Below are 10,100 nucleotides of genomic sequence, written 5' to 3'. Positions count from 1 at the left end.
AAAAACAAGATGATAGACAGAGTGGACTAAGGAATAGGGGGTGCCATAAAGAAAAAGGATAGAAAGAAAGCTCCCCAAGTAGGGTTGAGAAAAAAAGAGAGAGAGTAAGAAAGCTCCCCAAGTAGGGTTGAGAGGAAAAGAGGAAAAGAGAGAAACATAGAAAAAACTAAGTACAGAAAAAATTAAAAAGCCAAGAAAAAACCTAAGTAAGAAGGAACAGAAAAAAGTAAAGACAAAAAAGTCAGAAAGAAAAGCTAAGAAAAGAAAAAGTATAAATAGAGGACAAACCAGTCCCTACCCTCATTGAGCCCAGCCTGATGAAGGCGAAGTAACGCCGAAACGTCGCGACGGGCTCAATAGAACAACTAATGGCCACTACTACCCAATGATGGGCAATTTTTTGATCCGGGGGCATCAGTGCCTACCCCAGTCGAGTGAGCGTGCATCAGGGGACCCAGACTTCTGCCTGGGACCCCTTTCTTTCCCCAAACCCTTACCAGCCAGGTCCCGGTGGAGTGGGCGATGCCCCTACCCACATCTCCTACCCTAACCCTAACCTATCCCCCCCTCCCTGTCCCAACCCCAGAAAAAACAGAAAAAAAGCCTAAAAAAATGGAAAAACAAAAAACAGAAAAAGAAGCCTAAATAGAGTGGTTACTAAGGATGGGGGTGCCAGAAAAACAAGATGATAGACAGAGTGGACTAAGGAATAGGGGGTGCCATAAAGAAAAAGGATAGAAAGAAAGCTCCCCAAGTAGGGTTGAGAAAAAAAGAGAGAGAGTAAGAAAGCTCCCCAAGTAGGGTTGAGAGGAAAAGAGGAAAAGAGAGAAACATAGAAAAAACTAAGTACAGAAAAAATTAAAAAGCCAAGAAAAAACCTAAGTAAGAAGGAACAGAAAAAAGTAAAGACAAAAAAGTCAGAAAGAAAAGCTAAGAAAAGAAAAAGTATAAATAGAGGACAAACCAGTCCCTACCCTCATTGAGCCCAGCCTGATGAAGGCGAAGTAACGCCGAAACGTCGCGACGGGCTCAATAGAACAACTAATGGCCACTACTACCCAATGATGGGCAATTTTTTGATCCGGGGGCATCAGTGCCTACCCCAGTCGAGTGAGCGTGCATCAGGGGACCCAGACTTCTGCCTGGGACCCCTTTCTTTCCCCAAACCCTTACCAGCCAGGTCCCGGTGGAGTGGGCGATGCCCCTACCCACATCTCCTACCCTAACCCTAACCTATCCCCCCCTCCCTGTCCCAACCCCAGAAAAAACAGAAAAAAAGCCTAAAAAAATGGAAAAACAAAAAACAGAAAAAGAAGCCTAAATAGAGTGGTTACTAAGGATGGGGTGCCAGAAAAACAAGATGATAGACAGAGTGGACTAAGGAATAGGGGGTGCCATAAAGAAAAAGGATAGAAAGAAAGCTCCCCAAGTAGGGTTGAGAAAAAAAGAGAGAGAGTAAGAAAGCTCCCCAAGTAGGGTTGAGAGGAAAAGAGGAAAAGAGAGAAACATAGAAAAAACTAAGTACAGAAAAAATTAAAAAGCCAAGAAAAAACCTAAGTAAGAAGGAACAGAAAAAAGTAAAGACAAAAAAGTCAGAAAGAAAAGCTAAGAAAAGAAAAAGTATAAATAGAGGACAAACCAGTCCCTACCCTCATTGAGCCCAGCCTGATGAAGGCGAAGTAACGCCGAAACGTCGCGACGGGCTCAATAGAACAACTAATGGCCACTACTACCCAATGATGGGCAATTTTTTGATCCGGGGGCATCAGTGCCTACCCCAGTCGAGTGAGCGTGCATCAGGGGACCCAGACTTCTGCCTGGGACCCCTTTCTTTCCCCAAACCCTTACCAGCCAGGTCCCGGTGGAGTGGGCGATGCCCCTACCCACATCTCCTACCCTAACCCTAACCTATCCCCCCCTCCCTGTCCCAACCCCAGAAAAAACAGAAAAAAAGCCTAAAAAAATGGAAAAACAAAAAACAGAAAAAGAAGCCTAAATAGAGTGGTTACTAAGGATGGGGGTGCCAGAAAAACAAGATGATAGACAGAGTGGACTAAGGAATAGGGGGTGCCATAAAGAAAAAGGATAGAAAGAAAGCTCCCCAAGTAGGGTTGAGAAAAAAAGAGAGAGAGTAAGAAAGCTCCCCAAGTAGGGTTGAGAGGAAAAGAGGAAAAGAGAGAAACATAGAAAAAACTAAGTACAGAAAAAATTAAAAAGCCAAGAAAAAACCTAAGTAAGAAGGAACAGAAAAAAGTAAAGACAAAAAAGTCAGAAAGAAAAGCTAAGAAAAGAAAAAGTATAAATAGAGGACAAACCAGTCCCTACCCTCATTGAGCCCAGCCTGATGAAGGCGAAGTAACGCCGAAACGTCGCGACGGGCTCAATAGAACAACTAATGGCCACTACTACCCAATGATGGGCAATTTTTTGATCCGGGGGCATCAGTGCCTACCCCAGTCGAGTGAGCGTGCATCAGGGGACCCAGACTTCTGCCTGGGACCCCTTTCTTTCCCCAAACCCTTACCAGCCAGGTCCCGGTGGAGTGGGCGATGCCCCTACCCACATCTCCTACCCTAACCCTAACCTATCCCCCCCTCCCTGTCCCAACCCCAGAAAAAACAGAAAAAAAGCCTAAAAAAATGGAAAAACAAAAAACAGAAAAAGAAGCCTAAATAGAGTGGTTACTAAGGATGGGGGTGCCAGAAAAACAAGATGATAGACAGAGTGGACTAAGGAATAGGGGGTGCCATAAAGAAAAAGGATAGAAAGAAAGCTCCCCAAGTAGGGTTGAGAAAAAAAGAGAGAGAGTAAGAAAGCTCCCCAAGTAGGGTTGAGAGGAAAAGAGGAAAAGAGAGAAACATAGAAAAAACTAAGTACAGAAAAAATTAAAAAGCCAAGAAAAAACCTAAGTAAGAAGGAACAGAAAAAAGTAAAGACAAAAAAGTCAGAAAGAAAAGCTAAGAAAAGAAAAAGTATAAATAGAGGACAAACCAGTCCCTACCCTCATTGAGCCCAGCCTGATGAAGGCGAAGTAACGCCGAAACGTCGCGACGGGCTCAATAGAACAACTAATGGCCACTACTACCCAATGATGGGCAATTTTTTGATCCGGGGGCATCAGTGCCTACCCCAGTCGAGTGAGCGTGCATCAGGGGACCCAGACTTCTGCCTGGGACCCCTTTCTTTCCCCAAACCCTTACCAGCCAGGTCCCGGTGGAGTGGGCGATGCCCCTACCCACATCTCCTACCCTAACCCTAACCTATCCCCCCCTCCCTGTCCCAACCCCAGAAAAAACAGAAAAAAAGCCTAAAAAAATGGAAAAACAAAAAACAGAAAAAGAAGCCTAAATAGAGTGGTTACTAAGGATGGGGGTGCCAGAAAAACAAGATGATAGACAGAGTGGACTAAGGAATAGGGGGTGCCATAAAGAAAAAGGATAGAAAGAAAGCTCCCCAAGTAGGGTTGAGAAAAAAAGAGAGAGAGTAAGAAAGCTCCCCAAGTAGGGTTGAGAGGAAAAGAGGAAAAGAGAGAAACATAGAAAAAACTAAGTACAGAAAAAATTAAAAAGCCAAGAAAAAACCTAAGTAAGAAGGAACAGAAAAAAGTAAAGACAAAAAAGTCAGAAAGAAAAGCTAAGAAAAGAAAAAGTATAAATAGAGGACAAACCAGTCCCTACCCTCATTGAGCCCAGCCTGATGAAGGCGAAGTAACGCCGAAACGTCGCGACGGGCTCAATAGAACAACTAATGGCCACTACTACCCAATGATGGGCAATTTTTTGATCCGGGGGCATCAGTGCCTACCCCAGTCGAGTGAGCGTGCATCAGGGGACCCAGACTTCTGCCTGGGACCCCTTTCTTTCCCCAAACCCTTACCAGCCAGGTCCCGGTGGAGTGGGCGATGCCCCTACCCACATCTCCTACCCTAACCCTAACCTATCCCCCCCTCCCTGTCCCAACCCCAGAAAAAACAGAAAAAAAGCCTAAAAAAATGGAAAAACAAAAAACAGAAAAAGAAGCCTAAATAGAGTGGTTACTAAGGATGGGGGTGCCAGAAAAACAAGATGATAGACAGAGTGGACTAAGGAATAGGGGGTGCCATAAAGAAAAAGGATAGAAAGAAAGCTCCCCAAGTAGGGTTGAGAAAAAAAGAGAGAGAGTAAGACCCAAGTAGGGTTGAGAGGAAAAGAGGAAAAGAGAGAAACATAGAAAAAACTAAGTACAGAAAAAATTAAAAAGCCAAGAAAAAACCTAAGTAAGAAGGAACAGAAAAAAGTAAAGACAAAAAAGTCAGAAAGAAAAGCTAAGAAAAGAAAAAGTATAAATAGAGGACAAACCAGTCCCTACCCTCATTGAGCCCAGCCTGATGAAGGCGAAGTAACGCCGAAACGTCGCGACGGGCTCAATAGAACAACTAATGGCCACTACTACCCAATGATGGGCAATTTTTTGATCCGGGGGCATCAGTGCCTACCCCAGTCGAGTGAGCGTGCATCAGGGGACCCAGACTTCTGCCTGGGACCCCTTTCTTTCCCCAAACCCTTACCAGCCAGGTCCCGGTGGAGTGGGCGATGCCCCTACCCACATCTCCTACCCTAACCCTAACCTATCCCCCCCTCCCTGTCCCAACCCCAGAAAAAACAGAAAAAAAGCCTAAAAAAATGGAAAAACAAAAAACAGAAAAAGAAGCCTAAATAGAGTGGTTACTAAGGATGGGGGTGCCAGAAAAACAAGATGATAGACAGAGTGGACTAAGGAATAGGGGGTGCCATAAAGAAAAAGGATAGAAAGAAAGCTCCCCAAGTAGGGTTGAGAAAAAAAGAGAGAGAGTAAGAAAGCTCCCCAAGTAGGGTTGAGAGGAAAAGAGGAAAAGAGAGAAACATAGAAAAAACTAAGTACAGAAAAAATTAAAAAGCCAAGAAAAAACCTAAGTAAGAAGGAACAGAAAAAAGTAAAGACAAAAAAGTCAGAAAGAAAAGCTAAGAAAAGAAAAAGTATAAATAGGGGACAAACCAGTCCCTACCCTCATTGAGCCCAGCCTGATGAAGGCGAAGTAACGCCGAAACGTCGCGACGGGCTCAATAGAACAACTAATGGCCACTACTACCCAATGATGGGCAATTTTTTGATCCGGGGGCATCAGTGCCTACCCCAGTCGAGTGAGCGTGCATCAGGGGACCCAGACTTCTGCCTGGGACCCCTTTCTTTCCCCAAACCCTTACCAGCCAGGTCCCGGTGGAGTGGGCGATGCCCCTACCCACATCTCCTACCCTAACCCTAACCTATCCCCCCCTCCCTGTCCCAACCCCAGAAAAAACAGAAAAAAAGCCTAAAAAAATGGAAAAACAAAAAACAGAAAAAGAAGCCTAAATAGAGTGGTTACTAAGGATGGGGGTGCCAGAAAAACAAGATGATAGACAGAGTGGACTAAGGAATAGGGGGTGCCATAAAGAAAAAGGATAGAAAGAAAGCTCCCCAAGTAGGGTTGAGAAAAAAAGAGAGAGAGTAAGAGAGCTCCCCAAGTAGGGTTGAGAGGAAAAGAGGAAAAGAGAGAAACATAGAAAAAACTAAGTACAGAAAAAATTAAAAAGCCAAGAAAAAACCTAAGTAAGAAGGAACAGAAAAAAGTAAAGACAAAAAAGTCAGAAAGAAAAGCTAAGAAAAGAAAAAGTATAAATAGAGGACAAACCAGTCCCTACCCTCATTGAGCCCAGCCTGATGAAGGCGAAGTAACGCCGAAACGTCGCGACGGGCTCAATAGAACAACTAATGGCCACTACTACCCAATGATGGGCAATTTTTTGATCCGGGGGCATCAGTGCCTACCCCAGTCGAGTGAGCGTGCATCAGGGGACCCAGACTTCTGCCTGGGACCCCTTTCTTTCCCCAAACCCTTACCAGCCAGGTCCCGGTGGAGTGGGCGATGCCCCTACCCACATCTCCTACCCTAACCCTAACCTATCCCCCCCTCCCTGTCCCAACCCCAGAAAAAACAGAAAAAAAGCCTAAAAAAATGGAAAAACAAAAAACAGAAAAAGAAGCCTAAATAGAGTGGTTACTAAGGATGGGGGTGCCAGAAAAACAAGATGATAGACAGAGTGGACTAAGGAATAGGGGGTGCCATAAAGAAAAAGGATAGAAAGAAAGCTCCCCAAGTAGGGTTGAGAAAAAAAGAGAGAGAGTAAGAAAGCTCCCCAAGTAGGGTTGAGAGGAAAAGAGGAAAAGAGAGAAACATAGAAAAAACTAAGTACAGAAAAAATTAAAAAGCCAAGAAAAAACCTAAGTAAGAAGGAACAGAAAAAAGTAAAGACAAAAAAGTCAGAAAGAAAAGCTAAGAAAAGAAAAAGTATAAATAGAGGACAAACCAGTCCCTACCCTCATTGAGCCCAGCCTGATGAAGGCGAAGTAACGCCGAAACGTCGCGACGGGCTCAATAGAACAACTAATGGCCACTACTACCCAATGATGGGCAATTTTTTGATCCGGGGGCATCAGTGCCTACCCCAGTCGAGTGAGCGTGCATCAGGGGACCCAGACTTCTGCCTGGGACCCCTTTCTTTCCCCAAACCCTTACCAGCCAGGTCCCCGGTGGAGTGGGCGATGCCCCTACCCACATCTCCTACCCTAACCCTAACCTATCCCCCCCTCCCTGTCCCAACCCCAGAAAAAACAGAAAAAAAGCCTAAAAAAATGGAAAAACAAAAAACAGAAAAAGAAGCCTAAATAGAGTGGTTACTAAGGATGGGGGTGCCAGAAAAACAAGATGATAGACAGAGTGGACTAAGGAATAGGGGGTGCCATAAAGAAAAAGGATAGAAAGAAAGCTCCCCAAGTAGGGTTGAGAAAAAAAGAGAGAGAGTAAGAAAGCTCCCCAAGTAGGGTTGAGAGGAAAAGAGGAAAAGAGAGAAACATAGAAAAAACTAAGTACAGAAAAAATTAAAAAGCCAAGAAAAAACCTAAGTAAGAAGGAACAGAAAAAAGTAAAGACAAAAAAGTCAGAAAGAAAAGCTAAGAAAAGAAAAAGTATAAATAGAGGACAAACCAGTCCCTACCCTCATTGAGCCCAGCCTGATGAAGGCGAAGTAACGCCGAAACGTCGCGACGGGCTCAATAGAACAACTAATGGCCACTACTACCCAATGATGGGCAATTTTTTGATCCGGGGGCATCAGTGCCTACCCCAGTCGAGTGAGCGTGCATCAGGGGACCCAGACTTCTGCCTGGGACCCCTTTCTTTCCCCAAACCCTTACCAGCCAGGTCCCGGTGGAGTGGGCGATGCCCCTACCCACATCTCCTACCCTAACCCTAACCTATCCCCCCCTCCCTGTCCCAACCCCAGAAAAAACAGAAAAAAGCCTAAAAAAATGGAAAAACAAAAAACAGAAAAAGAAGCCTAAATAGAGTGGTTACTAAGGATGGGGGTGCCAGAAAAACAAGATGATAGACAGAGTGGACTAAGGAATAGGGGGTGCCATAAAGAAAAAGGATAGAAAGAAAAGCTCCCCAAGTAGGTTGAGAAAAAAAGAGAGAGAGTAAGAAAGCTCCCCAAGTAGGGTTGAGAGGAAAAGAGGAAAAGAGAGAAACATAGAAAAAACTAAGTACAGAAAAAATTAAAAAGCCAAGAAAAAACCTAAGTAAGAAGGAACAGAAAAAAGTAAAGACAAAAAAGTCAGAAAGAAAAGCTAAGAAAAGAAAAAGTATAAATAGAGGACAAACCAGTCCCTACCCTCATTGAGCCCAGCCTGATGAAGGCGAAGTAACGCCGAAACGTCGCGACGGGCTCAATAGAACAACTAATGGCCACTACTACCCAATGATGGGCAATTTTTTGATCCGGGGGCATCAGTGCCTACCCCAGTCGAGTGAGCGTGCATCAGGGGACCCAGACTTCTGCCTGGGACCCCTTTCTTTCCCCAAACCCTTACCAGCCAGGTCCCGGTGGAGTGGGCGATGCCCCTACCCACATCTCCTACCCTAACCCTAACCTATCCCCCCCTCCCTGTCCCAACCCCAGAAAAAACAGAAAAAAAGCCTAAAAAAATGGAAAAACAAAAAACAGAAAAAGAAGCCTAAATAGAGTGGTTACTAAGGATGGGGGTGCCAGAAAAACAAGATGATAGACAGAGTGGACTAAGGAATAGGGGGTGCCATAAAGAAAAAGGATAGAAAGAAAGCTCCCCAAGTAGGGTTGAGAAAAAAAGAGAGAGAGTAAGAAAGCTCCCCAAGTAGGGTTGAGAGGAAAAGAGGAAAAGAGAGAAACATAGAAAAAACTAAGTACAGAAAAAATTAAAAAGCCAAGAAAAAACCTAAGTAAGAAGGAACAGAAAAAAGTAAAGACAAAAAAGTCAGAAAGAAAAGCTAAGAAAAGAAAAAGTATAAATAGAGGACAAACCAGTCCCTACCCTCATTGAGCCCAGCCTGATGAAGGCGAAGTAACGCCGAAACGTCGCGACGGGCTCAATAGAACAACTAATGGCCACTACTACCCAATGATGGGCAATTTTTTGATCCGGGGGCATCAGTGCCTACCCCAGTCGAGTGAGCGTGCATCAGGGGACCCAGACTTCTGCCTGGGACCCCTTTCTTTCCCCAAACCCTTACCAGCCAGGTCCCGGTGGAGTGGGCGATGCCCCTACCCACATCTCCTACCCTAACCCTAACCTATCCCCCCCTCCCTGTCCCAACCCCAGAAAAAACAGAAAAAAAGCCTAAAAAAATGGAAAAACAAAAAACAGAAAAAGAAGCCTAAATAGAGTGGTTACTAAGGATGGGGGTGCCAGAAAAACAAGATGATAGACAGAGTGGACTAAGGAATAGGGGGTGCCATAAAGAAAAAGGATAGAAAGAAAGCTCCCCAAGTAGGGTTGAGAAAAAAAGAGAGAGAGTAAGAAAGCTCCCCAAGTAGGGTTGAGAGGAAAAGAGGAAAGAGAGAAACATAGAAAAAACTAAGTACAGAAAAAATTAAAAAGCCAAGAAAAAACCTAAGTAAGAAGGAACAGAAAAAAGTAAAGACAAAAAAGTCAGAAAGAAAAGCTAAGAAAAGAAAAAGTATAAATAGAGGACAAACCAGTCCCTACCCTCATTGAGCCCAGCCTGATGAAGGCGAAGTAACGCCGAAACGTCGCGACGGGCTCAATAGAACAACTAATGGCCACTACTACCCAATGATGGGCAATTTTTTGATCCGGGGGCATCAGTGCCTACCCCAGTCGAGTGAGCGTGCATCAGGGGACCCAGACTTCTGCCTGGGACCCCTTTCTTTCCCCAAACCCTTACCAGCCAGGTCCCGGTGGAGTGGGCGATGCCCCTACCCACATCTCCTACCCTAACCCTAACCTATCCCCCCCTCCCTGTCCCAACCCCAGAAAAAACAGAAAAAAAGCCTAAAAAAATGGAAAAACAAAAAACAGAAAAAGAAGCCTAAATAGAGTGGTTACTAAGGATGGGGGTGCCAGAAAAACAAGATGATAGACAGAGTGGACTAAGGAATAGGGGGTGCCATAAAGAAAAAGGATAGAAAGAAAGCTCCCCAAGTAGGGTTGAGAAAAAAAGAGAGAGAGTAAGAAAGCTCCCCAAGTAGGGTTGAGAGGAAAAGAGGAAAAGAGAGAAACATAGAAAAAACTAAGTACAGAAAAAATTAAAAAGCCAAGAAAAAACCTAAGTAAGAAGGAACAGAAAAAAGTAAAGACAAAAAAGTCAGAAAGAAAAGCTAAGAAAAGAAAAAGTATAAATAGAGGACAAACCAGTCCCTACCCTCATTGAGCCCAGCCTGATGAAGGCGAAGTAACGCCGAAACGTCGCGACGGGCTCAATAGAACAACTAATGGCCACTACTACCCAATGATGGGCAATTTTTTGATCCGGGGGCATCAGTGCCTACCCCAGTCGAGTGAGCGTGCATCAGGGGACCCAGACTTCTGCCTGGGACCCCTTTCTTTCCCCAAACCCTTACCAGCCAGGTCCCGGTGGAGTGGGCGATGCCCCTACCCACATCTCCTACCCTAACCCTAACCTATCCCCCCCTCCCTGTCCCAACCCCAGAAAAAACAGAAAAAAAGCCTAAAAAAATGGAAAAACAAAAAACAGAAAAAGAAGCCTA

This window comes from Rhamphochromis longiceps, linkage group LG13 (genome assembly GCF_057381845.1).
Source record: "Rhamphochromis longiceps isolate RC_006_pf linkage group LG13, R_longiceps_female_GT1.1, whole genome shotgun sequence".
Taxonomy (NCBI): Eukaryota; Metazoa; Chordata; class Actinopteri; order Cichliformes; family Cichlidae; genus Rhamphochromis; species Rhamphochromis longiceps.
The sequence above is the reverse complement of the archived record's forward strand: the minus strand, read 5'-3'. Positions refer to the sequence as shown.